At 42.5% G+C, this 24,344-nt stretch overlaps 26 non-coding genes across 26 annotated transcripts; all 26 read left to right on the top strand.

The window, feature by feature from the left end:
• The first annotated feature begins 1,123 nt into the window (after positions 1-1,123).
• On the top strand, positions 1,124-1,196 carry Trnaf-gaa (transfer RNA phenylalanine (anticodon GAA)). Its single transcript has one exon. It is a non-coding gene; the product is annotated as a tRNA-Phe (tRNA).
• A 673-nt stretch (positions 1,197-1,869) lies between these two features.
• Positions 1,870-1,942, top strand: Trnaf-gaa (transfer RNA phenylalanine (anticodon GAA)). The gene has a single exon. It is a non-coding gene; the product is annotated as a tRNA-Phe (tRNA).
• Positions 1,943-3,373: 1,431 nt separating this feature from the next.
• Trnaf-gaa (transfer RNA phenylalanine (anticodon GAA)) lies at positions 3,374-3,446 on the top strand. Its single transcript has one exon. It is a non-coding gene; the product is annotated as a tRNA-Phe (tRNA).
• A 315-nt stretch (positions 3,447-3,761) lies between these two features.
• On the top strand, positions 3,762-3,834 carry Trnaf-gaa (transfer RNA phenylalanine (anticodon GAA)). Its single transcript has one exon. It is a non-coding gene; the product is annotated as a tRNA-Phe (tRNA).
• Positions 3,835-4,590: 756 nt separating this feature from the next.
• Positions 4,591-4,662, top strand: Trnad-guc (transfer RNA aspartic acid (anticodon GUC)). The gene has a single exon. It is a non-coding gene; the product is annotated as a tRNA-Asp (tRNA).
• Positions 4,663-5,253: 591 nt separating this feature from the next.
• Trnaf-gaa (transfer RNA phenylalanine (anticodon GAA)) lies at positions 5,254-5,326 on the top strand. The gene has a single exon. It is a non-coding gene; the product is annotated as a tRNA-Phe (tRNA).
• A 691-nt stretch (positions 5,327-6,017) lies between these two features.
• Trnaf-gaa (transfer RNA phenylalanine (anticodon GAA)) lies at positions 6,018-6,090 on the top strand. Its single transcript has one exon. It is a non-coding gene; the product is annotated as a tRNA-Phe (tRNA).
• Positions 6,091-8,735: 2,645 nt separating this feature from the next.
• On the top strand, positions 8,736-8,807 carry Trnad-guc (transfer RNA aspartic acid (anticodon GUC)). Its single transcript has one exon. It is a non-coding gene; the product is annotated as a tRNA-Asp (tRNA).
• A 221-nt stretch (positions 8,808-9,028) lies between these two features.
• Trnaf-gaa (transfer RNA phenylalanine (anticodon GAA)) lies at positions 9,029-9,101 on the top strand. Its single transcript has one exon. It is a non-coding gene; the product is annotated as a tRNA-Phe (tRNA).
• A 1,079-nt stretch (positions 9,102-10,180) lies between these two features.
• On the top strand, positions 10,181-10,253 carry Trnaf-gaa (transfer RNA phenylalanine (anticodon GAA)). Its single transcript has one exon. It is a non-coding gene; the product is annotated as a tRNA-Phe (tRNA).
• A 679-nt stretch (positions 10,254-10,932) lies between these two features.
• On the top strand, positions 10,933-11,005 carry Trnaf-gaa (transfer RNA phenylalanine (anticodon GAA)). Its single transcript has one exon. It is a non-coding gene; the product is annotated as a tRNA-Phe (tRNA).
• A 756-nt stretch (positions 11,006-11,761) lies between these two features.
• Trnad-guc (transfer RNA aspartic acid (anticodon GUC)) lies at positions 11,762-11,833 on the top strand. The gene has a single exon. It is a non-coding gene; the product is annotated as a tRNA-Asp (tRNA).
• Positions 11,834-13,176: 1,343 nt separating this feature from the next.
• Positions 13,177-13,249, top strand: Trnaf-gaa (transfer RNA phenylalanine (anticodon GAA)). The gene has a single exon. It is a non-coding gene; the product is annotated as a tRNA-Phe (tRNA).
• A 1,428-nt stretch (positions 13,250-14,677) lies between these two features.
• Trnaf-gaa (transfer RNA phenylalanine (anticodon GAA)) lies at positions 14,678-14,750 on the top strand. Its single transcript has one exon. It is a non-coding gene; the product is annotated as a tRNA-Phe (tRNA).
• A 679-nt stretch (positions 14,751-15,429) lies between these two features.
• Positions 15,430-15,502, top strand: Trnaf-gaa (transfer RNA phenylalanine (anticodon GAA)). Its single transcript has one exon. It is a non-coding gene; the product is annotated as a tRNA-Phe (tRNA).
• Positions 15,503-16,646: 1,144 nt separating this feature from the next.
• Trnad-guc (transfer RNA aspartic acid (anticodon GUC)) lies at positions 16,647-16,718 on the top strand. Its single transcript has one exon. It is a non-coding gene; the product is annotated as a tRNA-Asp (tRNA).
• Positions 16,719-18,449: 1,731 nt separating this feature from the next.
• Trnaf-gaa (transfer RNA phenylalanine (anticodon GAA)) lies at positions 18,450-18,522 on the top strand. Its single transcript has one exon. It is a non-coding gene; the product is annotated as a tRNA-Phe (tRNA).
• Positions 18,523-19,201: 679 nt separating this feature from the next.
• Trnaf-gaa (transfer RNA phenylalanine (anticodon GAA)) lies at positions 19,202-19,274 on the top strand. Its single transcript has one exon. It is a non-coding gene; the product is annotated as a tRNA-Phe (tRNA).
• Positions 19,275-19,577: 303 nt separating this feature from the next.
• Positions 19,578-19,650, top strand: Trnaf-gaa (transfer RNA phenylalanine (anticodon GAA)). The gene has a single exon. It is a non-coding gene; the product is annotated as a tRNA-Phe (tRNA).
• Positions 19,651-20,335: 685 nt separating this feature from the next.
• Trnaf-gaa (transfer RNA phenylalanine (anticodon GAA)) lies at positions 20,336-20,408 on the top strand. Its single transcript has one exon. It is a non-coding gene; the product is annotated as a tRNA-Phe (tRNA).
• Positions 20,409-20,794: 386 nt separating this feature from the next.
• Trnad-guc (transfer RNA aspartic acid (anticodon GUC)) lies at positions 20,795-20,866 on the top strand. The gene has a single exon. It is a non-coding gene; the product is annotated as a tRNA-Asp (tRNA).
• Positions 20,867-21,833: 967 nt separating this feature from the next.
• Positions 21,834-21,906, top strand: Trnaf-gaa (transfer RNA phenylalanine (anticodon GAA)). Its single transcript has one exon. It is a non-coding gene; the product is annotated as a tRNA-Phe (tRNA).
• Positions 21,907-22,597: 691 nt separating this feature from the next.
• On the top strand, positions 22,598-22,670 carry Trnaf-gaa (transfer RNA phenylalanine (anticodon GAA)). The gene has a single exon. It is a non-coding gene; the product is annotated as a tRNA-Phe (tRNA).
• A 386-nt stretch (positions 22,671-23,056) lies between these two features.
• On the top strand, positions 23,057-23,128 carry Trnad-guc (transfer RNA aspartic acid (anticodon GUC)). The gene has a single exon. It is a non-coding gene; the product is annotated as a tRNA-Asp (tRNA).
• Positions 23,129-23,725: 597 nt separating this feature from the next.
• On the top strand, positions 23,726-23,798 carry Trnaf-gaa (transfer RNA phenylalanine (anticodon GAA)). Its single transcript has one exon. It is a non-coding gene; the product is annotated as a tRNA-Phe (tRNA).
• Positions 23,799-24,101: 303 nt separating this feature from the next.
• Trnaf-gaa (transfer RNA phenylalanine (anticodon GAA)) lies at positions 24,102-24,174 on the top strand. Its single transcript has one exon. It is a non-coding gene; the product is annotated as a tRNA-Phe (tRNA).
• The last annotated feature ends 170 nt before the right edge of the window (positions 24,175-24,344 follow it).

Here is a 24,344-nt window from a genome sequence, read left to right as displayed (position 1 = left end):
AATAGCTCAGCTGGGACAGCGTTAGACTGAAGATCTAAAGGTCCCTGGTTCTATCCCGGGTGTCGGCAAGCGTAACTGTCTTCGGTAGTATAGTGGTCAGTATCCCCGCCTGTCACGCGGGAGACCGGGGTTCGATTCCCCGCCGTCGAGTTTGCTATATCTCTTTAATCTTTTTATTTTTATTGGATAACACTAATAATTCTACATGTGCGCTTTCGATTGACTTTAGAAATCTTGACAAACCACATTCGCTGAGTAACACAATTCTTCCTTAGATGTATCTTCTCTCGTAGTTTTATGAACAAATAACATCTTGCAGATTCTTTCCAGTTTCATTCTCATAAAGCTGCTTTCCGATTTCTCCTAGGCGTGCCGAAATAGCTCGGTTGGGAGAGCGTTAGACTGAAGATCTAAATGTCCTTGGTTCGATCCCGGGTGTCGGCAAGCGTAACTGTCTTCGGTAGTATAGTGGTCAGTATCCCCGCCTGTCACGCGGGAGACCGGGGTTCGATTCCCCGCCGTCGAGTTTGCTATATTTCTTTAATCTTTTGATTTTTATTGGATAACACTAATAATTCTACATGTGCGCTTTCGATTGACTTTAGAAATCTTGACAAACCACATTCGCTGAGTAACACAATTCTTTATTAGATGTATCATCTCTCGTCCTTTTATGAACAAATAACATTTTGCTGATTCTTTCCAATTTCATTCTGGTAAAACTGCTTTCCGATTTCTCCTAGGCGTGCCGAAATAGCTCAGTTGGGAGAGCGATAGACTGAAGATCTAAAGGTCCCTGGTTCGATCCCGGGTTTCGGCAAGCGTAACTGTCCTCGGTAGTATAGTGGTCAGTATCCCCGCCTGTCACGAGGGAGGCCGGGGTTCGATTCCCCGCCGTCGAGTTTGCTATATTTCTTTAATCTTTTTATTTTTATTGGATAACACTAATAATTCTACATGTGCGCTTTCGATTGACTTTAGAAATCTTGACAAACCACATTCGCTGAGTAACACAATTCTTTATTAGATGTATCTTCTCTCGTCCTTTTATGAACAAATAACATCTTGCTGATTCTTTCCAATTTCATTCTGGTAAAGCTGCTTTCCCATTTCTAACAGGGGTGCCGAAATAGCTCAGTTGGGAGAGCGTTAGACTGAAGATCTAAAGGTCCCTGGTTCGATCCCGGGTTTCGGCAAGCGTAACTGTCTTCGGTAGTATAGTGGTCAGTATCCCCGCCTGTCACGCGGGAGACCGGGATTCGATTCCCCGCCGTCGAGTTTGCTATATTTCTTTAATATTTTTATTGGATAACACTAATAATTCTACATGTGCGCTTTCGATTGACTTTAGAAATCTTGACAAACCACATTCGCTGAGTAACACAATTCTTTATTAGATGTATCTTCTCTCGTCCTTTTATGAACAAATAACATCTTGCTGATTCTTTCCAATTTCATTCTGGTAAAGCTGCTTTCCGATTTCTCCTAGGCGTGCCGAAATAGCTCAGTTGGGAGAGCGTTAGACTGAAGATCTAAAGGTCCCTGGTTCGATCCCGGTTTTCGGCAAGCGTAACTGTCCTCGTTAGTATAGTGGTCAGTATCCCCGCCTGTCACGCGGGAGACCGGAGTTCGATTCCCCGCCGTCGAGTTTGCTATATTTCTTTAATCTTTTTATTTTTATTGGATAACACTAATAATTCTACATGTGCGCTTTCGATTGACTTTAGAAATCTTGACAAACCACATTCGCTGAGTAACACAATTCTTTATTAGATGTATCTTCTCTCGTCCTTTTATGAACAAATAACATCTTGCTGATTCTTTCCAATTTCATTCTGGTAAAGCTGCTTTCCCATTTCTAACAGGGGTGCCGAAATAGCTCAGTTGGGAGAGCGTTAGACTGAAGATCTAAAGGTCCCTGGTTCGATCCCGGGTTTCGGCAAGCGTAACTGTCTTCGGTAGTATAGTGGTCAGTATCCCCGCCTGTCACGCGGGAGACCGGGATTCGATTCCCCGCCGTCGAGTTTGCTATATTTCTTTAATATTTTTATTGGATAACACTAATAATTCTACATGTGCGCTTTCGATTGACTTTAGAAATCTTGACAAACCACATTCGCTGAGTAACACAATTCTTTATTAGATGTATCTTCTCTCGTCCTTTTATGAACAAATAACATCTTGCTGATTCTTTCCAATTTCATTCTGGTAAAGCTGCTTTCCGATTTCTCCTAGGCGTGCCGAAATAGCTCAGTTGGGAGAGCGTTAGACTGAAGATCTAAAGGTCCCTGGTTCGATCCCGGTTTTCGGCAAGCGTAACTGTCCTCGTTAGTATAGTGGTCAGTATCCCCGCCTGTCACGCGGGAGACCGGGGTTCGATTCCCCGCCGTCGAGTTTGCTATATTTCTTTAATCTTTTTATTTTTATTGGATAACACTAATAATTCTACATGTGCGCTTTCGATTGACTTTAGAAATCTTGACAAACCACATTCGCTGAGTAACACAATTCTTTATTAGATGTATCTTCTCTCGTCCTTTTATGAACAAATAACATCTTGCTGATTCTTTCCAATTTCATTCTGGTAAAGCTGCTTTCCGATTTCTCCTAGGCGTGCCGAAATAGCTCAGTTGGGAGAGCGTTAGACTGAAGATCTAAAGTTCCCTGGTTCGATCACGGGTTACGGCAAGCGTAACTGTCCTCGGTAGTATAGTGGTCAGTATCCCTGCCTGTCACGCGGGAGACCGGGGTTCGATTCCCCGACGGGGAGTTTGCGATATAACATTAATCTTTTTATTTTTATTTTTATTGGATAACACTAATAATTCTACATGTGCTCTTTCGATTTACTTTAGAAATCTTGACAAATCACATTCGCTGAGTAACACAATTCTTCCTTAGATGAATCTTCTCTCGTCCTTTTATGAACAAATAACCTCTTGCTGATTCTTTCCAGTTTCATTCTCATAAAGCTGCTTTCCGATTTCTCCTAGGCGTGCGGAAATAGCTCAGTTGGGAGAGTGTTAGACTGAAGATCTAACGGTCCCTATTTCGATCCCGGGTTTCGGCAAGCGTAACTGTCCTCGGTAGTATAGTGGTCAGTATCCCCGCCTGTCACGCGGGAGACCGGGGTTCGATTCCCCGGCGGGGAGTTTGCGATATAACATTAATCTTTTTATTTTTATTAGATAACACTAATAATTCTACATGTGCGCTTTCGATTGACTTTAGAAATCTCGACAAACCACATTCGCTGAGTAACACAATTCTTAATTAGATGTATATTCTCTAGTCCTTTTATGAACAAATAACATCTTGCTGATTCTTTCCAGTTTCATTCTGGTAAAGCTGCTTTCCGATTTCTCCTAGGCGTGCCGAAATAGCTCAGTTGGGAGAGCGTTAGACTGAAGATCTAAAGGTCCCTGGTTCGATCCCGGGTTTCGGCAAGCGTAACTGTCCTCGTTAGTATAGTGGTCAGTATAACCGCCTGTCACGCGGGAGACCGGGGTTCGATTCCCCGACGGGGAGTTTGCGATATAACATTAATCTTCTTATTTTTATTTTTATTTTTATTGGATAACACTAATAATTCTACATGTGCTCTTTCGATTTACTTTAGAAATCTTGACAAATCACATTCGCTGAGTAACACAATTCTTCCTTAGATGTATCTTCTCTCGTCCTTTTATGAACAAATAACATCTTGCTGATTCTTTCTAATTTCATTCTGGTAAAGCTGCTTTCCGATTTCTAATAGGGGTGCCGAAATAGCTCAGTTGGGAGAGCGTTAGACTGAAGATCTAAAGGTCCCTGGTTCGATCCCGGGTTTCGGTAAGCGTAACTGTCTTCGGTAGTATAGTGGTCAGTATCCCCGCCTGTCACGCGGGAGACCGGGATTCGATTCCTCGCCGTCGAGTTTGCTATATTTCTTTAATATTTTTATTGGATAACACTAATAATTCTACATGTGCGCTTTCGATTGACTTTAGAAATCTTGACAAACCACATTCGCTGAGTAACACAATTCTTTATTAGATGTATCTTCTCTCGTCCTTTTATGAACAAATAACATCTTGCTGATTCTTTCCAATTTCATTCTGGTAAAGCTGCTTTCCGATTTCTCCTAGGCGTGCCGAAATAGCTCAGTTGGGAGAGCGTTAGACTGAAGATCTAAAGGTCCCTGGTTCGATCCCGGTTTTCGGCAAGCGTAACTGTCCTCGTTAGTATAGTGGTCAGTATCCCCGCCTGTCACGCGGGAGACCGGGTTTCGATTCCCCGCCGGGGAGTTTGCGATATATCAATAATCTTTTTATTTTTATTGGATAACACTAATAATTCTACCTGTGCGCTTTCGATTGACTTTAGAAATCTTGACAAACCACATTCGCTGAGTAACACAATTCTTTATTAGATGTATCTTCTCTCGTCCTTTTATGAACAAATAACATCTTGCTGATTCTTTCCAATTTCATTCTGGTAAAGCTGCTTTCCGATTTCTCCTAGGCGTGCCGAAATAGCTCAGTTGGGAGAGCGTTAGACTGAAGATCTAAAGGTCCCTGGTTCGATCCCGGCTTTCGGCAAGCTTAACTGTCCTCGGTAGTATAGTGGTCAGTATCCCCGCCTGTCACGCGGGAGACCGGGGTTCGATTCCCCGCCGGGGAGTTTGCTATATTTCTTTAATATTTTTATTGGATAACACTAATAATTCTACATGTGCTCTTTCGATTTACTTTAGAAATCTTGACAAATCACATTCGCTGAGTAACACAATTCATCCTTAGATGAATCTTCTCTCGTCCTTTTATGAACAAATAACCTCTTGCTGATTCTTTCCAGTTTCATTCTCATAAAGCTGCTTTCCGATTTCTCCTAGGCGTGCCGAAATAGCTCAGTTGGGAGAGCGTTAGACTGAAGATCTAACGGTCCCTATTTCGATCCCGGGTTTCGGCAAGCGTAACTGTCCTCGGTAGTATAGTGGTCAGTATCCCCGCCTGTCACGCGGGAGACCGGGGTTCGATTCCCCGGCGGGGAGTTTGCGATATAACATTAATCTTTTTATTTTTATTAGATAACACTAATAATTCTACATGTGCTCTTTCGATTGACTTTAGAAATCTCGACAAACCACATTCGCTGAGTAACACAATTCTTAATTAGATGTATATTCTCTAGTCCTTTTATGAACAAATAACATCTTGCTGATTCTTTCCAGTTTCATTCTGGTAAAGCTGCTTTCCGATTTCTCCTAGGCGTGCCGAAATAGCTCAGTTGGGAGAGCGTTAGACTGAAGATCTAAAGGTCCCTGGTTCGATCCCGGGTTTCGGCAAGCGTAACTGTCCTAGTTAGTATAGTGGTCAGTATCCCCGCCTGTCACGCGGGAGACCGGGGTTCGATTCCCCGACGGGGAGTTTGCGATATAACATTAATCTTTTTATTTTTATTTTTATTTTTATTGGATAACACTAATAATTCTACATGTGCTCTTTCGATTTACTTTAGAAATCTTGACAAATCACATTCGCTGAGTAACACAATTCTTCCTTAGATGTATCTTCTCTCGTCCTTTTATGAACAAATAACATCTTGCTGATTCTTTCCAGTTTCATTCTCATAAAGCTGCTTTCCGATTTCTCCTAGGCGTGCCGAAATAGCTCAGTTGGGAGAGCGTTAGACTGAAGATCTAAAGGTCCCTGGTTCGATTCCGGGTGTCGGCAAGCGTAACTGTCTTCGGTAGTATAGTGGTCAGTATCCCCGCCTGTCACGCGGGAGACCGGGGTTCGATTCCCCGCCGTCGAGTTTGCTATATTTCTTTAATCTTTTTATTTTTATTGGATAACACTAATAATTCTACATGTGCGCTTTCGATTGACTTTAGAAATCTTGACAAACCACATTCGCTGAGTAACACAATTCTTTATTAGATGTATCTTCTCTCGTCCTTTTATGAACAAATAACATCTTGCTGATTCTTTCCAATTTCATTCTGGTAAAGCTGCTTTCCGATTTCTCCTAGGCGTGCCGAAATAGCTCAGTTGGGAGAGCGTTAGACTGAAGATCTAAAGGTCCCTGGTTCGATCCCGGGTTTCGGCAAGCTTAACTGTCCTCGGTAGTATAGTGATCAGTATCCCCGCCTGTCACGCGGGAGACCGGGGTTCGATTCCCCGCCGGGGAGTTTGCGATATTTCTTTAATATTTTTATTGGATAACACTAATAATTCTACATGTGCTCTTTCGATTTACTTTAGAAATCTTGACAAATCACATTCGCTGAGTAACACAATTCTTCCTTAGATGAATCTTCTCTCGTCCTTTTATGAACAAATAACCTCTTGCTGATTCTTTCCAGTTTCATTCTCATAAAGCTGCTTTCCGATTTCTCCTAGGCGTGCCGAAATAGCTCAGTTGGGAGAGCGTTAGACTGAAGATCTAACGGTCCCTATTTCGATCCCGGGTTTCGGCAAGCGTAACTGTCCTCGGTAGTATAGTGGTCAGTATCCCCGCCTGTCACGCGGGAGACCGGGGTTCGATTCCCCGGCGGGGAGTTTGCGATATAACATTAATCTTTTTATTTTTATTAGATAACACTAATAATTCTACATGTGCTCTTTCGATTGACTTTAGAAATCTCGACAAACCACATTCGCTGAGTAACACAATTCTTAATTAGATGTATATTCTCTAGTCCTTTTATGAACAAATAACATCTTGCTGATTCTTTCCAGTTTCATTCTGGTAAAGCTGCTTTCCGATTCCCCTAGGCGTGCCGAAATAGCTCAGTTGGGAGAGCGTTAGACTAAAGGTCCCTGGTTCGATCCCGGATTTCGGCAAGCGTAACTGTCCTCGGTAGTATAGTGGTCAGTATCCCCGCCTGTCACGCGGGAGACCGGGGTTCGATTCCCCGACGGGGAGTTTGCGATATAACATTAATCTTTTTATTTTTATTTTTATTTTTATTGGATAACACTAATAATTCTACATGTGCTCTTTCGATTTACTTTAGAAATCTTGACAAATCACATTCGCTGAGTAACACAATTCTTCCTTAGATGTATCTTCTCTCGTCCTTTTATGAACAAATAACATCTTGCTGATTCTTTCCAGTTTCATTCTCATAAAGCTGCTTTCCGATTTCTCCTAGGCGTGCCGAAATAGCTCAGTTGGGAGAGCGTTAGACTGAAGATCTAAAGGTCCCTGTTTCGATTCCGGGTGTCGGCAAGCGTAACTGTCTTCGGTAGTATAGTGGTCAGTATCCCCGCCTGTCACGCGGGAGACCGGGGTTCGATTCCCCGCCGTCGAGTTTGCTATATTTCTTTAATCTTTTTATTTTTATTGGATAACACTAATAATTCTACATGTGCGCTTTCGATTGACTTTAGAAATCTTGACAAACCACATTCGCTGAGTAACACAATTCTTTATTAGATGTATCTTCTCTCGTCCTTTTATGAACAAATAACATCTTGCTGATTCTTTCCAATTTCATTCTGGTAAAGCTGCTTTCCGATTTCTCCTAGGCGTGCCGAAATAGCTCAGTTGGGAGAGCGTTAGACTGAAGATCTAAAGTTCCCTGGTTCGATCCCGGGTTTCGGCAAGCGTAACTGTCCTCGGTAGTATAGTGGTCAGTATCCCTGCCTGTCACGCGGGAGACCGGGGTTCGATTCCCCGACGGGGAGTTTGCGATATAACATTAATCTTTTTATTTTTATTTTTATTGGATAACACTAATAATTCTACATGTGCTCTTTCGATTTACTTTAGAAATCTTGACAAATCACATTCGCTGAGTAACACAATTCTTCCTTAGATGTATCTTCTCTCGTCGTTTTATGAACAAATAACATCTTGCTGATTCTTTCCAGTTTCATTCTCATAAAGCTGCTTTCCTATTTCTCCTAGGCGTGCCGAAATAGCTCAGTTGGGAGAATGTTAGACTGAAGATCTAAAGGTCCCTGGTTCGATCCCGGGTTTCGGCAAGCGTAATTGTCCTCGGTAGTATAGTGGTCAGTATCCCCGCCTGTCATGCGGGAGACCGGGGTTCGATTCCCCGGCGGGGAGTTTGCGATATATCAATAATCTTTTTATTTTTATTGGATAACACTAATAATTCTACATGTGCGCTTTCGATTGACTTTAGAAATCTTGACAAACCACATTCGCTGAGTAACACAATTCTTTATTAGATGCATCATCTCTCGTCCTTTTATGAACAAATAACATTTTGCTGATTCTTTCCAATTTTATTCTGGTAAAACTGCTTTCCGATTTCTCCTAGGCGTGCCGAAATAGCTCAGTTGGGAGAGCGATAGACTGAAGATCTAAAGGTCCCTGGTTCGATCCCGGGTTTCGGCAAGCGTAACTGTCCTCGGTAATATAGTGGTCAGTATCCCCGCCTGTCACGCGGGAGACCGGGGTTCGATTCCCCGCCGTCGAGTTTGCTATATTTCTTTAATCTTTTTATTTTTATTGGATAACACTAATAATTCTACATGTGCTCTTTCGATTTACTTTAGAAATCTTGACAAATCACATTCGCTGAGTAACACAATTCTTCCTTAGATGAATCTTCTCTCGTCCTTTTATGAACAAATAACCTCTTGCTGATTCTTTCCAGTTTCATTCTCATAAAGCTGCTTTCCGATTTCTCCTAGGCGTGCCGAAATAGCTCAGTTTGGAGAGCGTTAGACTGAAGATCTAACGGTCCCTATTTCGATCCCGGGTTTCGGCAAGCGTAACTGTCCTCGGTAGTATAGTGGTCAGTATCCCCGCCTGTCACGCGGGAGACCGGGGTTCGATTCCCCGCCGGGGAGCTTGCGATATAACATTAATCTTTTTATTTTTATTAGATAACACTAATAATTCTACATGTGCGCTTTCGATTGACTTTAGAAATCTCGACAAACCACATTCGCTGAGTAACACAATTCTTAATTAGATGTATATTCTCTCGTCCTTTTATGAACAAATAACATCTTGCTGATTCTTTCCAGTTTCATTCTGGTAAAGCTGCTTTCCGATTTCTCCTAGGCGTGCCGAAATAGCTCAGTTGGGAGAGCGTTAGACTGAAGATCTAAAGGTCCCTGGTTCGATCCCGGGTTTCGGCAAGCGTAACTGTCCTCGTTAGTATAGTGGTCAGTATCCCCGCCTGTCACGCGGGAGACCGGGGTTCGATTCCCCGACGGGGAGTTTGCGATATAACATTAATCTTTTTATTTTTATTTTTATTTTTATTGGATAACACTAATAATTCTACATGTGCTCTTTCGATTTACTTTAGAAATCTTGACAAATCACATTCGCTGAGTAACACAATTCTTCCTTAGATGTATCTTCTCTCGTCCTTTTATGAACAAATAACATCTTGCTGATTCTTTCCAGTTTCATTCTCATAAAGCTGCTTTCCGATTTCTCCTAGGCGTGCCGAAATAGCTCAGTTGGGAGAGCGTTAGACTGAAGATCTAAAGGTCCCTGGTTCGATCCCGGGTGTCGGCAAGCGTAACTGTCTTCGGTAGTATAGTGGTCAGTATCCCCGCCTGTCACGCGGGAGACCGGGGTTCGATTCCCCGCCGTCGAGTTTGCTATATTTCTTTAATCTTTTTATTTTTATTGGATAACACTAATAATTCTACATGTGCGCTTTCGATTGACTTTAGAAATCTTGACAAACCACATTCGCTGAGTAACACAATTCTTTATTAGATGTATCTTCTCTCGTCCTTTTATGAACAAATAACATCTTGCTGATTCTTTCCAATTTCATTCTGGTAAAGCTGCTTTCCGATTTCTCCTAGGCGTGCCGAAATAGCTCAGTTGGGAGAGCGTTAGACTGAAGATCTAAAGTTCCCTGGTTCGATCCCGGGTTTCGGCAAGCGTAACTGTCCTCGGTAGTATAGTGGTCAGTATCCCTGCCTGTCACGCGGGAGACCGGGGTTCGATTCCCCGACGGGGAGTTTGCGATATAACATTAATCTTTTTATTTTTATTTTTATTTTTATTGGATAACACTAATAATTCTACATGTGCTCTTTCGATTTACTTTAGAAATCTTGACAAATCACATTCGCTGAGTAACACAATTCTTCCTTAGATGTATCTTCTCTCGTCCTTTTAGGAACAAATAACATCTTGCTGATTCTTTCCAGTTTCATTCTCATAAAGCTGCTTTCCTATTTCTCCTAGGCGTGCCGAAATAGCTCAGTTGGGAGAGCGTTAGACTGAAGATCTAAAGGTCCCTGGTTCGATCCCGGGTTTCGGCAAGCGTAATTGTCCTCGGTAGTATAGTGGTCAGTATCCCCGCCTGTCATGCGGGAGACCGGGGTTCGATTCCCCGGCGGGGAGTTTGCGATATATCAATAATCTTTTTATTTTTATTGGATAACACTAATAATTCTACATGTGTGCTTTCGATTGACTTTAGAAATCTTGACAAACCACATTCGCTGAGTAACACAATTCTTTATTAGATGTATCATCTCTCGTCCTTTTATGAACAAATAACATTTTGCTGATTCTTTCCAATTTCATTCTGGTAAAACTGCTTTCCGATTTCTCCTAGGCGTGCCGAAATAGCTCAGTTGGGAGAGCGATAGACTGAAGATCTAAAGGTCCCTGGTTCGATCCCGGGTTTCGGCAAGCGTAACTGTCCTCGGTAGTAAAGTGGTCAGTATCCCCGCCTGTCACGCGGGAGACCGGGGTTCGATTCCCCGCCGTCGAGTTTGCTATATTTCTTTAATCTTTTTATTTTTATTGGATAACACTAATAATTCTACATGTGCGCTTTCGATTGACTTTAGAAATCTTGACAACCCACATTCGCTGAGTAACACAATTCTTTATTAGATGTATCTTCTCTCGTCCTTTTATGAACAAATAACATCTTGCTGATTCTTTCCAATTTCATTCTGGTAAAGCTGCTTTCCGATTTCTCCTAGGCGTGCCGAAATAGCTCAGTTGGGAGAGCGTTAGACTGAAGATCTAAAGGTCCCTGGTTCGATCCCGGGTTTCGGCAAGCTTAACTGTCCTGGGTAGTATAGTGGTCAGTATCCCCGCCTGTCACGCGGGAGACCGGGGTTCGATTCCCCGCCGGGGAGTTTGCGATATTTCTTTAATATTTTTATTGGATAACACTAATAATTCTACATGTGCTCTTTCGATTTACTTTAGAAATCTTGACAAATCACATTCGCTGAGTAACACAATTCTTCCTTAGATGTATCTTCTCTCGTCTGTTTATGAACAAATAACCTCTTGCTGATTCTTTCCAGTTTCATTCTCATAAAGCTGCTTTCCGATTTCTCCTAGGCGTGCCGAAATAGCTCAGTTGGGAGAGCGTTAGACTGAAGATCTAACGGTCCCTATTTCGATCCCGGGTTTCGGCAAGCGTAACTGTCCTCGGTAGTATAGTGGTCAGTATCCCCGCCTGTCACGCGGGAGACCGGGGTTCGATTCCCCGCCGTCGAGTTTGCTATAATTCTTTAATCTTTTTGTTTTTATTGTATAACACTAATAATTCTACATGTGCGCTTTCGATTGACTTTAGAAATCTTGACAAACCACATTCGCTGAGTAACACAATTCTTTATTAGATGTATCTTCTCTCGTCCTTTTATGAACAAATAACATCTTGCTGATTCTTTCCAGTTTCATTCTCATAAAGCTGCTTTCCGATTTCTCCTAGGCGTGCCGAAATAGCTCAGTTGGGAGAGCGTTAGACTGAAGATCTAACGGTCCCTATTTCGATCCCGGGTTTCGGCAAGCGTAACTGTCCTCGGTAGTATAGTGGTCAGTATCCCCGCCTGTCACGCGGGAGACCGGGGTTCGATTCCCCGCCGGGGAGCTTGCGATATAACATTAATCTTTCTATTTTTATTAGATAACACTAATAATTCTACATGTGCGCTTTCGATTGACTTTAGAAATCTCGACAAACCACATTCGCTGAGTAACACAATTCTTCCTTAGATGTATATTCTCTCGTCATTTTATGAACAAATAACATCTTGCTGATTCTTTCCAGTTTCATTCTGGTAAAGCTGCTTTCCGATTCCTCCTAGGCTTGCCGAAATACCTCAGTTGGGAGAGCGTTAGACTGAAGATCTAAAGGTCCCTGGTTCGATCCCGGGTTTCGGCAAGCGTAACTGTCCTCGGTAGTATAGTGGTCAGTATTCCCGCCTGTCACGCGGGAGACCGGGGTTCGATTCCCCGACGGGGAGTTTGCGATATTTCTTTAATATTTTTATTGGATAACACTAATAATTCTACATGTGCGCTTTCGATTGACTTTAGAAATCTTGACAAACCACATTCGCTGAGTAACACAATTCTTTATTAGATGTATCATCTCTCGTCCTTTTATGAACAAATATCATTTTGCTGAATCTTTCCAATTTCATTCTGGTAAAACTGCTTTCCGATTTCTCCTAGGCGTGCCGAAATAGCTCAGTTGGGAGAGCGATAGACTGAAGATCTAAAGGTCCCTGGTTCGATCCCGGGTTTCGGCAAGCGTAACTGTCCTCGGTAGTAAAGTGGTCAGTATCCCCGCCTGTCACGCGGGAGACCGGGGTTCGATTCCCCGCCGTCGAGTTTGCTATATTTCTTTAATCTTTTTATTTTTATTGGATAACACTAATAATTCTACATGTGCGCTTTCGATTGACTTTAGAAATCTTGACAAATCACATTCGCTGAGTAACACAATTCTTCCTTAGATGTATCTTCTCTCGTCCTTTTATGAACAAATAACATCTTGCTGATTCTTTCCAGTTTCATTCTCATAAAGCTGCTTTCCGATTTCTCCTAGGCGTGCCGAAATAGCTCAGTTGGGAGAGCGTTAGACTGAAGATCTAAAGGTCCCTGGTTCGATTCCGGGTGTCGGCAAGCGTAACTGTCTTCGGTAGTATAGTGGTCAGTATCCCCGCCTGTCACGCGGGAGACCGGGGTTCGATTCCCCGCCGTCGAGTTTGCTATATTTCTTTAATCTTTTTATTTTTATTGGATAACACTAATAATTCTACATGTGCGCTTTCGATTGACTTTAGAAATCTTGACAAACCACATTCGCTGAGTAACACAATTCTTTATTAGATGTATCTTCTCTCGTCCTTTTATGAACAAATAACATCTTGCTGATTCTTTCCAATTTCATTCTGGTAAAGCTGCTTTCCGATTTCTCCTAGGCGTGCCGAAATAGCTCAGTTGGGAGAGCGTTAGACTGAAGATCTAAAGGTCCCTGGTTCGATCCCGGGTTTCGGCAAGCTTAACTGTCCTCGGTAGTATAGTGATCAGTATCCCCGCCTGTCACGCGGGAGACCGGGGTTCGATTCCCCGCCGGGGAGTTTGCGATATTTCTTTAATATTTTTATTGGATAACACTAATAATTCTACATGTGCTCTTTCGATTTACTTTAGAAATCTTGACAAATCACATTCGCTGAGTAACACAATTCTTCCTTAGATGAATCTTCTCTCGTCCTTTTATGAACAAATAACCTCTTGCTGATTCTTTCCAGTTTCATTCTCATAAAGCTGCTTTCCGATTTCTCCTAGGCGTGCCGAAATAGCTCAGTTGGGAGAGCGTTAGACTGAAGATCTAACGGTCCCTATTTCGATCCCGGGTTTCGGCAAGCGTAACTGTCCTCGGTAGTATAGTGGTCAGTATCCCCGCCTGTCACGCGGGAGACCGGGGTTCGATTCCCCGGCGGGGAGTTTGCGATATAACATTAATCTTTTTATTTTTATTAGATAACACTAATAATTCTACATGTGCTCTTTCGATTGACTTTAGAAATCTCGACAAACCACATTCGCTGAGTAACACAATTCTTAATTAGATGTATATTCTCTAGTCCTTTTATGAACAAATAACATCTTGCTGATTCTTTCCAGTTTCATTCTGGTAAAGCTGCTTTCCGATTCCCCTAGGCGTGCCGAAATAGCTCAGTTGGGAGAGCGTTAGACTAAAGGTCCCTGGTTCGATCCCGGATTTCGGCAAGCGTAACTGTCCTCGGTAGTATAGTGGTCAGTATCCCCGCCTGTCACGCGGGAGACCGGGGTTCGATTCCCTGACGGGGAGTTTGCGATATAACATTAATCTTTTTATTTTTATTTTTATTTTTATTGGATAACACTAATAATTCTACATGTGCTCTTTCGATTTACTTTAGAAATCTTGACAAATCACATTCGCTGAGTAACACAATTCTTCCTTAGATGTATCTTCTCTCGTCCTTTTATGAACAAATAACATCTTGCTGATTCTTTCCAGTTTCATTCTCATAAAGCTGCTTTCCGATTTCTCCTAGGCGTGCCGAAATAGCTCAGTTGGGAGAGCGTTAGACTGAAGATCTAAAGGTCCCTGTTTCGATTCCGGGTGTCGGCAAGCGTAACTGTCTTCGGTAGTATAGTGGTCAGTATCCCCGCCTGTCACGCGGGAGACCGGGGTTCGATTCCCCGCCGTCGAGTTTGCTATATTTCTTTAATCTTTTTATTTTTATTGGATAACACTAATAATTCTACATGTGCGCTTTCGATTGACTTTAGAAATCTTGACAAATCACATTCGCTGAGTAACACAATTCTTCCTTAGATGTATCTTCTCTCGTCCTTTTAGGAACAAATAACATCTTGCTGATTCTTTCCAGTTTCATTCTCATAAAGCTGCTTTCCTATTTCTCCTAGGCGTGCCGAAATAGCTCAGTTGGGAGAGCGTTAGACTGAAGATCTAAAGGTCCCTGGTTCGATCCCGGGTTTCGGCAAGCGTAATTGTCCTCGGTAGTATAGTGGTCAGTATCCCCGCCTGTCATGCGGGAGACCGGGGTTCGATTCCCCGGCGGGGAGTTTGCGATATATCAATAATCTTTTTATTTTTATTGGATAACACTAATAATTCTACATGTGTGCTTTCGATTGACTTTAGAAATCTTGACAAACCACATTCGCTGAGTAACACAATTCTTTATTAGATGTATCATCTCTCGTCCTTTTATGAACAAATAATATTTTGCTGATTCTTTCCAATTTCATTCTGGTAAAACTGCTTTCCGATTTCTCCTAGGCGTGCCGAAATAGCTCAGTTGGGAGAGCGATAGACTGAAGATCTAAAGGTCCCTGGTTCGATCCCGGGTTTCGGCAAGCGTAACTGTCCTCGGTAGTAAAGTGGTCAGTATCCCCGCCTGACACGCGGGAGTCCGGGGTTCGATTCCCCGCCGTCGAGTTTGCTATATTTCTTTAATCTTTTTGTTTTTATTGTATAACACTAATAATTCTACATGTGGGCTTTCGATTGACTTTAGAAATCTTGACAAACCACATTCGCTGAGTAACACAATTCTTTATTAGATGTATCTTCTCTCGTCCTTTTATGAACAAATAACATCTTGCTGATTCTTTCCAATTTCATTCTGGTAAAGCTGCTTTCCGATTTCTCCTAGGCGTGCCGAAATAGCTCAGTTGGGAGAGCGTTAGACTGAAGATCTAAATGTCCCTGGTTCGATCCCGGGTTTCGGCAAGCTTAACTGTCCTGGGTAGTATAGTGGTCAGTATCCCCGCCTGTCACGCGGGAGACCGGGGTTCGATTCCCCGCCGGGGAGTTTGCGATATTTCTTTAATATTTTTATTGGATAACACTAATAATTCTACATGTGCTCTTTCGATTTACTTTAGAAATCTTGACAAATCACATTCGCTGAGTGACACAATTCTTCCTTAGATGTATCTTCTCTCGTCTGTTTATGAACAAATAACCTCTTGCTGATTCTTTCCAGTTTCATTCTCATAAAGCTGCTTTCCGATTTCTCCTAGGCGTGCCGAAATAGCTCAGTTGGGAGAGCGTTAGACTGAAGATCTAACGGTCCCTATTTCGATCCCGGGTTTCGGCAAGCGTAACTGTCCTCGGTAGTATAGTGGTCAGTATCCCCGCCTGTCACGCGGGAGACCGGGGTTCGATTCCCCGACGGGGAGTTTGCGATATAACATTAATCTTTTTATTTTTATTTTTATTTTTATTGGATAACACTAATAATTCTACATGTGCTCTTTCGATTTACTTTAGAAATCTTGACAAATCACATTCGCTGAGTAACACAATTCTTCCTTAGATGTATCTTCTCTCGTCCTTTTAGGAACAAATAACATCTTGCTGATTCTTTCCAGTTTCATTCTCATAAAGCTGCTTTCCGATTTCTCCTAGGCGTGCCGAAATAGCTCAGCTGGGAGAGCGTTAGACTGAAGATCTAAAGGTCCCTGGTTCGATCCCGGGTATCGGCAAGCGTAACTGTCCTCGGTAGTATAGTGGTCAGTATCCCCGCCTGTCACGCGGGAGACCGGGGTTCGATTCCCCGCCGTCGAGTTTGCTATATTTCTTTAATCTTTTTGTTTTTATTGTATAACACTAATAATTCTACATGTGCGCTTTCGATTGACTTTAGAAATCTTGACAAACCACATTCGCTGAGTAACACAATTCTTTATTAGATGTATCTTCTCTCGTCCTTTTATGAACAAATAACATCTTGCTGATTCTTTCCAGTTTCATTCTCATAAAGCTGCTTTCCGATTTCTCCTAGGCGTGCCGAAATAGCTCAGTTGGGAGAGCGTTAGACTGAAGATCTAACGGTCCCTATTTCGATCCCGGGTTTCGGCAAGCGTAACTGTCCTCGGTAGTATAGTGGTCAGTATCCCCGCCTGTCACGCGGGAGACCGGGGTTCGATTCCCCGCCGGGGAGCTTGCGATATAACATTAATCTTTCTATTTTTATTAGATAACACTAATAATTCTACATGTGCGCTTTCGATTGACTTTAGAAATCTCGACAAACCACATTCGCTGAGTAACACAATTCTTCCTTAGATGTATATTCTCTCGTCATTTTATGAACAAATAACATCTTGCTGATTCTTTCCAGTTTCATTCTGGTAAAGCTGCTTTCCGATTCCTCCTAGGCTTGCCGAAATACCTCAGTTGGGAGAGCGTTAGACTGAAGATCTAAAGGTCCCTGGTTCGATCCCGGGTTTCGGCAAGCGTAACTGTCCTCGGTAGTATAGTGGTCAGTATTCCCGCCTGTCACGCGGGAGACCGGGGTTCGATTCCCCGACGGGGAGTTTGCGATATTTCTTTAATATTTTTATTGGATAACACTAATAATTCTACATGTGCGCTTTCGATTGACTTTAGAAATCTTGACAAACCACATTCGCTGAGTAACACAATTCTTTATTAGATGTATCATCTCTCGTCCTTTTATGAACAAATAACATTTTGCTGATTCTTTCCAATTTCATTCTGGTAAAACTGCTTTCCGATTTCTCCAAGGCGTGCTGAAATAGCTCAGTTGGGAGAGCGATAGACTGAAGATCTAAAGGTCCCTGGTTCGATCCCGGGTTTCGGCAAGCGTAACTGTCCTCGGTAGTAAAGTGGTCAGTATCCCCGCCTGTCACGCGGGAGACCGGGGTTCGATTCCCCGCCGTCGAGTTTGCTATATTTCTTTAATCTTTTTATTTTTATTGGATAACACTAATAATTCTACATGTGCGCTTTCGATTGACTTTAGAAATCTTGACAAATCACATTCGCTGAGTAACACAATTCTTCCTTAGATGTATCTTCTCTCGTCCTTTTATGAACAAATAACATCTTGCTGATTCTTTCCAGTTTCATTCTCATAAAGCTGCTTTCCGATTTCTCCTAGGCGTGCCGAAATAGCTCAGTTGGGAGAGCGTTAGACTGAAGATCTAAAGGTCCCTGGTTCGATCCCGGGTGTCGGCAAGCGTAACTGTCTTTGGTAGTATAGTGGTCAGTATCCCCGCCTGTCACGCGGGAGACCGGGGTTCGATTCCCCGCCGTCGAGTTTGCTATATTTCTTTAATCTTTTTATTTTTATTGGATAACACTAATAATTCTACATGTGCGCTTTCGATTGACTTTAGAAATCTTGACAAACCACATTCGCTGAGTAACACAATTCTTTATTAGATGTATCTTCTCTCGTCCTTTTATGAACAAATAACATCTTGCTGATTCTTTCCAATTTCATTCTGGTAAAGCTGCTTTCCGATTTCTCCTAGGCGTGCCGAAATAGCTCAGTTGGGAGAGCGTTAGACTGAAGATCTAAAGTTCCCTGGTTCGATCCCGGGTTTCGGCAAGCGTAACTGTCCTCGGTAGTATAGTGGTCAGTATCCCTGCCTGTCACGCGGGAGACCGGGGTTCGATTCCCCGACGGGGAGTTTGCGATATAACATTAATCTTTTTATTTTTATTTTTATTTTTATTGGATAACACTAATAATTCTACATGTGCTCTTTCGATTTACTTTAGAAATCTTGACAAATCACATTCGCTGAGTAACACAATTCTTCCTTAGATGTATCTTCTCTCGTCCTTTTAGGAACAAATAACATCTTGCTGATTCTTTCCAGTTTCATTCTCATAAAGCTGCTTTCCTATTTCTCCTAGGCGTGCCGAAATAGCTCAGTTGGGAGAGCGTTAGACTGAAGATCTAAAGGTCCCTGGTTCGATCCCGGGTTTCGGCAAGCGTAATTGTCCTCGGTAGTATAGTGGTCAGTATCCCCGCCTGTCATGCGGGAGACCGGGGTTCGATTCCCCGGCGGGGAGTTTGCGATATATCAATAATCTTTTTATTTTTATTGGATAACACTAATAATTCTACATGTGTGCTTTCGATTGACTTTAGAAATCTTGACAAACCACATTCGCTGAGTAACACAATTCTTTATTAGATGTATCATCTCTCGTCCTTTTATGAACAAATAACATTTTGCTGATTCTTTCCAATTTCATTCTGGTAAAACTGCTTTCCGATTTCTCCTAGGCGTGCCGAAATAGCTCAGTTGGGAGAGCGATAGACTGAAGATCTAAAGGTCCCTGGTTCGATCCCGGGTTTCGGCAAACGTAACTGTCCTCGGTAGTAAAGTGGTCAGTATCCCCGCCTGTCACGCGGGAGACCGGGGTTCGATTCCCCGCCGTCGAGTTTGCTATATTTCTTTAATCTTTTTATTTTTATTGGATAACACTAATAATTCTACATGTGCGCTTTCGATTGACTTTAGAAATCTTGACAAATCACATTCGCTGAGTAACACAATTCTTTATTAGATGTATCTTCTCTCGTTCTTTTATGAACAAATAACATCTTGCTGATTCTTTCCAATTTCATTCTGGTAAAGCTGCTTTCCGATTTCTCCTAGGCGTGCCGAAATAGCTCAGTTGGGAGAGCGTTAGACTGAAGATCTAAAGGTCCCTGGTTCGATCCCGGGTTTCGGCAAGCGTAACTGTCCTCGGTAGTATAGTGGTCAGTATCCCCGCCTGACACGCGGGAGTCCGGGGTTCGATTCCCCGCCGTCGAGTTTGCTATATTTCTTTAATCTTTTTGTTTTTATTGTATAACACTAATAATTCTACATGTGGGCTTTCGATTGACTTTAGAAATCTTGACAAACCACATTCGCTGAGTAACACAATTCTTTATTAGATGTATCTTCTCTCGTCCTTTTATGAACAAATAACATCTTGCTGATTCTTTCCAATTTCATTCTGGTAAAGCTGCTTTCCGATTTCTCCTAGGCGTGCCGAAATAGCTCAGTTGGGAGAGCGTTAGACTGAAGATCTAAAGGTCCCTGGTTCGATCCCGGGTTTCGGCAAGCTTAACTGTCCTGGGTAGTATAGTGGTCAGTATCCCCGCCTGTCACGCGGGAGACCGGGGTTCGATTCCCCGCCGGGGAGTTTGCGATATTTCTTTAATATTTTTATTGGATAACACTAATAATTCTACATGTGCTCTTTCGATTTACTTTAGAAATCTTGACAAATCACATTCGCTGAGTAACACAATTCTTCCTTAGATGTATCTTCTCTCGTCTGTTTATGAACAAATAACCTCTTGCTGATTCTTTCCAGTTTCATTCTCATAAAGCTGCTTTCCGATTTCTCCTAGGCGTGCCGAAATAGCTCAGTTGGGAGAGCGTTAGACTGAAGATCTAACGGTCCCTATTTCGATCCCGGGTTTCGGCAAGCGTAACTGTCCTCGGTAGTATAGTGGTCAGTATCCCCGCCTGTCACGCGGGAGACCGGGGTTCGATTCCCCGACGGGGAGTTTGCGATATAACATTAATCTTTTTATTTTTATTTTTATTTTTATTGGATAACACTAATAATTCTACATGTGCTCTTTCGATTTACTTTAGAAATCTTGACAAATCACATTCGCTGAGTAACACAATTCTTCCTTAGATGTATCTTCTCTCGTCCTTTTAGGAACAAATAACATCTTGCTGATTCTTTCCAGTTTCATTCTCATAAAGCTGCTTTCCGATTTCTCCTAGGCGTGCCGAAATAGCTCAGCTGGGAGAGCGTTAGACTGAAGATCTAAAGGTCCCTGGTTCGATCCCGGGTTTCGGCAAGCGTAACTGTCCTCGGTAGTATAGTGGTCAGTATCCCCGCCTGTCACGCGGGAGACCGGGGTTCGATTCCCCGCCGTCGAGTTTGCTATATTTCTTTAATCTTTTTGTTTTTATTGTATAACACTAATAATTCTACATGTGCGCTTTCGATTGACTTTAGAAATCTTGACAAACCACATTCGCTGAGTAACACAATTCTTTATTAGATGTATCTTCTCTCGTCCTTTTATGAACAAATAACATCTTGCTGATTCTTTCCAGTTTCATTCTCATAAAGCTGCTTTCCGATTTCTCCTAGGCGTGCCGAAATAGCTCAGTTGGGAGAGCGTTAGACTGAAGATCTAACGGTCCCTATTTCGATCCCGGGTTTCGGCAAGCGTAACTGTCCTCGGTAGTATAGTGGTCAGTATCCCCGCCTGTCACGCGGGAGACCGGGGTTCGATTCCCCGCCGGGGAGCTTGCGATATAACATTAATCTTTCTATTTTTATTAGATAACACTAATAATTCTACATGTGCGCTTTCGATTGACTTTAGAAATCTCGACAAACCACATTCGCTGAGTAACACAATTCTTCCTTAGATGTATATTCTCTCGTCATTTTATGAACAAATAACATCTTGCTGATTCTTTCCAGTTTCATTCTGGTAAAGCTGCTTTCCGATTCCTCCTAGGCTTGCCGAAATACCTCAGTTGGGAGAGCGTTAGACTGAAGATCTAAAGGTCCCTGGTTCGATCCCGGGTTTCGGCAAGCGTAACTGTCCTCGGTAGTATAGTGGTCAGTATTCCCGCCTGTCACGCGGGAGACCGGGGTTCGATTCCCCGACGGGGAGTTTGCGATATTTCTTTAATATTTTTATTGGATAACACTAATAATTCTACATGTGCGCTTTCGATTGACTTTAGAAATCTTGACAAACCACATTCGCTGAGTAACACAATTCTTTATTAGATGTATCATCTCTCGTCCTTTTATGAACAAATAACATTTTGCTGATTCTTTCCAATTTCATTCTGGTAAAACTGCTTTCCGATTTCTCCTAGGCGTGCCGAAATAGCTCAGTTGGGAGAGCGATAGACTGAAGATCTAAAGGTCCCTGGTTCGATCCCGGGTTTCGGCAAGCGTAACTGTCCTCGGTAGTAAAGTGGTCAGTATCCCCGCCTGTCACGCGGGAGACCGGGGTTCGATTCCCCGCCGTCGAGTTTGCTATATTTCTTTAATCTTTTTATTTTTATTGGATAACACTAATAATTCTACATGTGCGCTTTCGATTGACTTTAGAAATCTTGACAAATCACATTCGCTGAGTAACACAATTCTTTATTAGATGTATCTTCTCTCGTTCTTTTATGAACAAATAACATCTTGCTGATTCTTTCCAATTTCATTCTGGTAAAGCTGCTTTCCGATTTCTCCTAGGCGTGCCGAAATAGCTCAGTTGGGAGAGCGTTAGACTGAAGATCTAAAGGTCCCTGGTTCGATCCCGGGTTTCGGCAAGCGTAACTGTCCTCGGTAGTATAGTGGTCAGTATCCCCGCCTGACACGCGGGAGTCCGGGGTTCGATTCCCCGCCGTCGAGTTTGCTATATTTCTTTAATCTTTTTGTTTTTATTGTATAACACTAATAATTCTACATGTGGGCTTTCGATTGACTTTAGAAATCTTGACAAACCACATTCGCTGAGTAACACAATTCTTCCTTAGATGTATCTTCTCTCGTCTGTTTATGAACAAATAACCTCTTGCTGATTCTTTCCAGTTTCATTCTCATAAAGCTGCTTTCCGATTTCTCCTAGGCGTGCCGAAATAGCTCAGTTGGGAGAGCGTTAGACTGAAGATCTAACGGTCCCTATTTCGATCCCGGGTTTCGGCAAGCGTAACTGTCCTCGGTAGTATAGTGGTCAGTATCCCCGCCTGTCACGCGGGAGACCGGGGTTCGATTCCCCGACGGGGAGTTTGCGATATAACATTAATCTTTTTATTTTTATTTTTATTTTTATTGGATAACACTAATAATTCTACATGTGCTCTTTCGATTTACTTTAGAAATCTTGACAAATCACATTCGCTGAGTAACACAATTCTTCCTTAGATGTATCTTCTCTCGTCCTTTTAGGAACAAATAACATCTTGCTGATTCTTTCCAGTTTCATTCTCATAAAGCTGCTTTCCGATTTCTCCTAGGCGTGCCGAAATAGCTCAGCTGGGAGAGCGTTAGACTGAAGATCTAAAGGTCCCTGGTTCGATCCCGGGTTTCGGCAAGCGTAACTGTCCTCGGTAGTATAGTGGTCAGTATCCCCGCCTGTCACGCGGGAGACCGGGGTTCGATTCCCCGCCGTCGAGTTTGCTATATTTCTTTAATCTTTTTGTTTTTATTGTATAACACTAATAATTCTACATGTGCGCTTTCGATTGACTTTAGAAATCTTGACAAACCACATTCGCTGAGTAACACAATTCTTTATTAGATGTATCTTCTCTCGTCCTTTTATGAACAAATAACATCTTGCTGATTCTTTCCAGTTTCATTCTCATAAAGCTGCTTTCCGATTTCTCCTAGGCGTGCCGAAATAGCTCAGTTGGGAGAGCGTTAGACTGAAGATCTAACGGTCCCTATTTCGATCCCGGGTTTCGGCAAGCGTAACTGTCCTCGGTAGTATAGTGGTCAGTATCCCCGCCTGTCACGCGGGAGACCGGGGTTCGATTCCCCGCCGGGGAGCTTGCGATATAACATTAATCTTTCTATTTTTATTAGATAACACTAATAATTCTACATGTGCGCTTTCGATTGACTTTAGAAATCTCGACAAACCACATTCGCTGAGTAACACAATTCTTTATTAGATGTATCATCTCTCGTCCTTTTATGAACAAATAACATTTTGCTGATTCTTTCCAATTTCATTCTGGTAAAACTGCTTTCCGATTTCTCCTAGGCGTGCCGAAATAGCTCAGTTGGGAGAGCGATAGACTGAAGATCTAAAGGTCCCTGGTTCGATCCCGGGTTTCGGCAAGCGTAACTGTCCTCGGTAGTAAAGTGGTCAGTATCCCCGCCTGTCACGCGGGAGACCGGGGTTCGATTCCCCGCCGTCGAGTTTGCTATATTTCTTTAATCTTTTTATTTTTATTGGATAACACTAATAATTCTACATGTGCGCTTTCGATTGACTTTAGAAATCTTGACAAATCACATTCGCTGAGTAACACAATTCTTTATTAGATGTATCTTCTCTCGTTCTTTTATGAACAAATAACATCTTGCTGATTCTTTCCAATTTCATTCTGGTAAAGCTGCTTTCCGATTTCTCCTAGGCGTGCCGAAATAGCTCAGTTGGGAGAGCGTTAGACTGAAGATCTAAAGGTCCCTGGTTCGATCCCGGGTTTCGGCAAGCGTAACTGTCCTCGGTAGTATAGTGGTCAGTATCCCCGCCTGACACGCGGGAGTCCGGGGTTCGATTCCCCGCCGTCGAGTTTGCTATATTTCTTTAATCTTTTTGTTTTTATTGTATAACACTAATAATTCTACATGTGGGCTTTCGATTGACTTTAGAAATCTTGACAAACCACATTCGCTGAGTAACACAATTCTTTATTAGATGTATCTTCTCTCGTCCTTTTATGAACAAATAACATCTTGCTGATTCTTTCCAATTTCATTCTGGTAAAGCTGCTTTCCGATTTCTCCTAGGCGTGCCGAAATAGCTCAGTTGGGAGAGCGTTAGACTGAAGATCTAAAGGTCCCTGGTTCGATCCCGGGTTTCGGCAAGCTTAACTGTCCTGGGTAGTATAGTGGTCAGTATCCCCGCCTGTCACGCGGGAGACCGGGGTTCGATTCCCCGCCGGGGAGTTTGCGATATTTCTTTAATATTTTTATTGGATAACACTAATAATTCTACATGTGCTCTTTCGATTTACTTTAGAAATCTTGACAAATC

The sequence above is a fragment of the Argiope bruennichi genome, chromosome 7 (genome assembly GCF_947563725.1).
Source record: "Argiope bruennichi chromosome 7, qqArgBrue1.1, whole genome shotgun sequence".
Lineage (NCBI taxonomy): Eukaryota > Metazoa > Arthropoda > Arachnida > Araneae > Araneidae > Argiope > Argiope bruennichi.
Note: the sequence above shows the minus strand (reverse complement) of the source record. Positions and strands in the feature narration are given on the sequence as shown.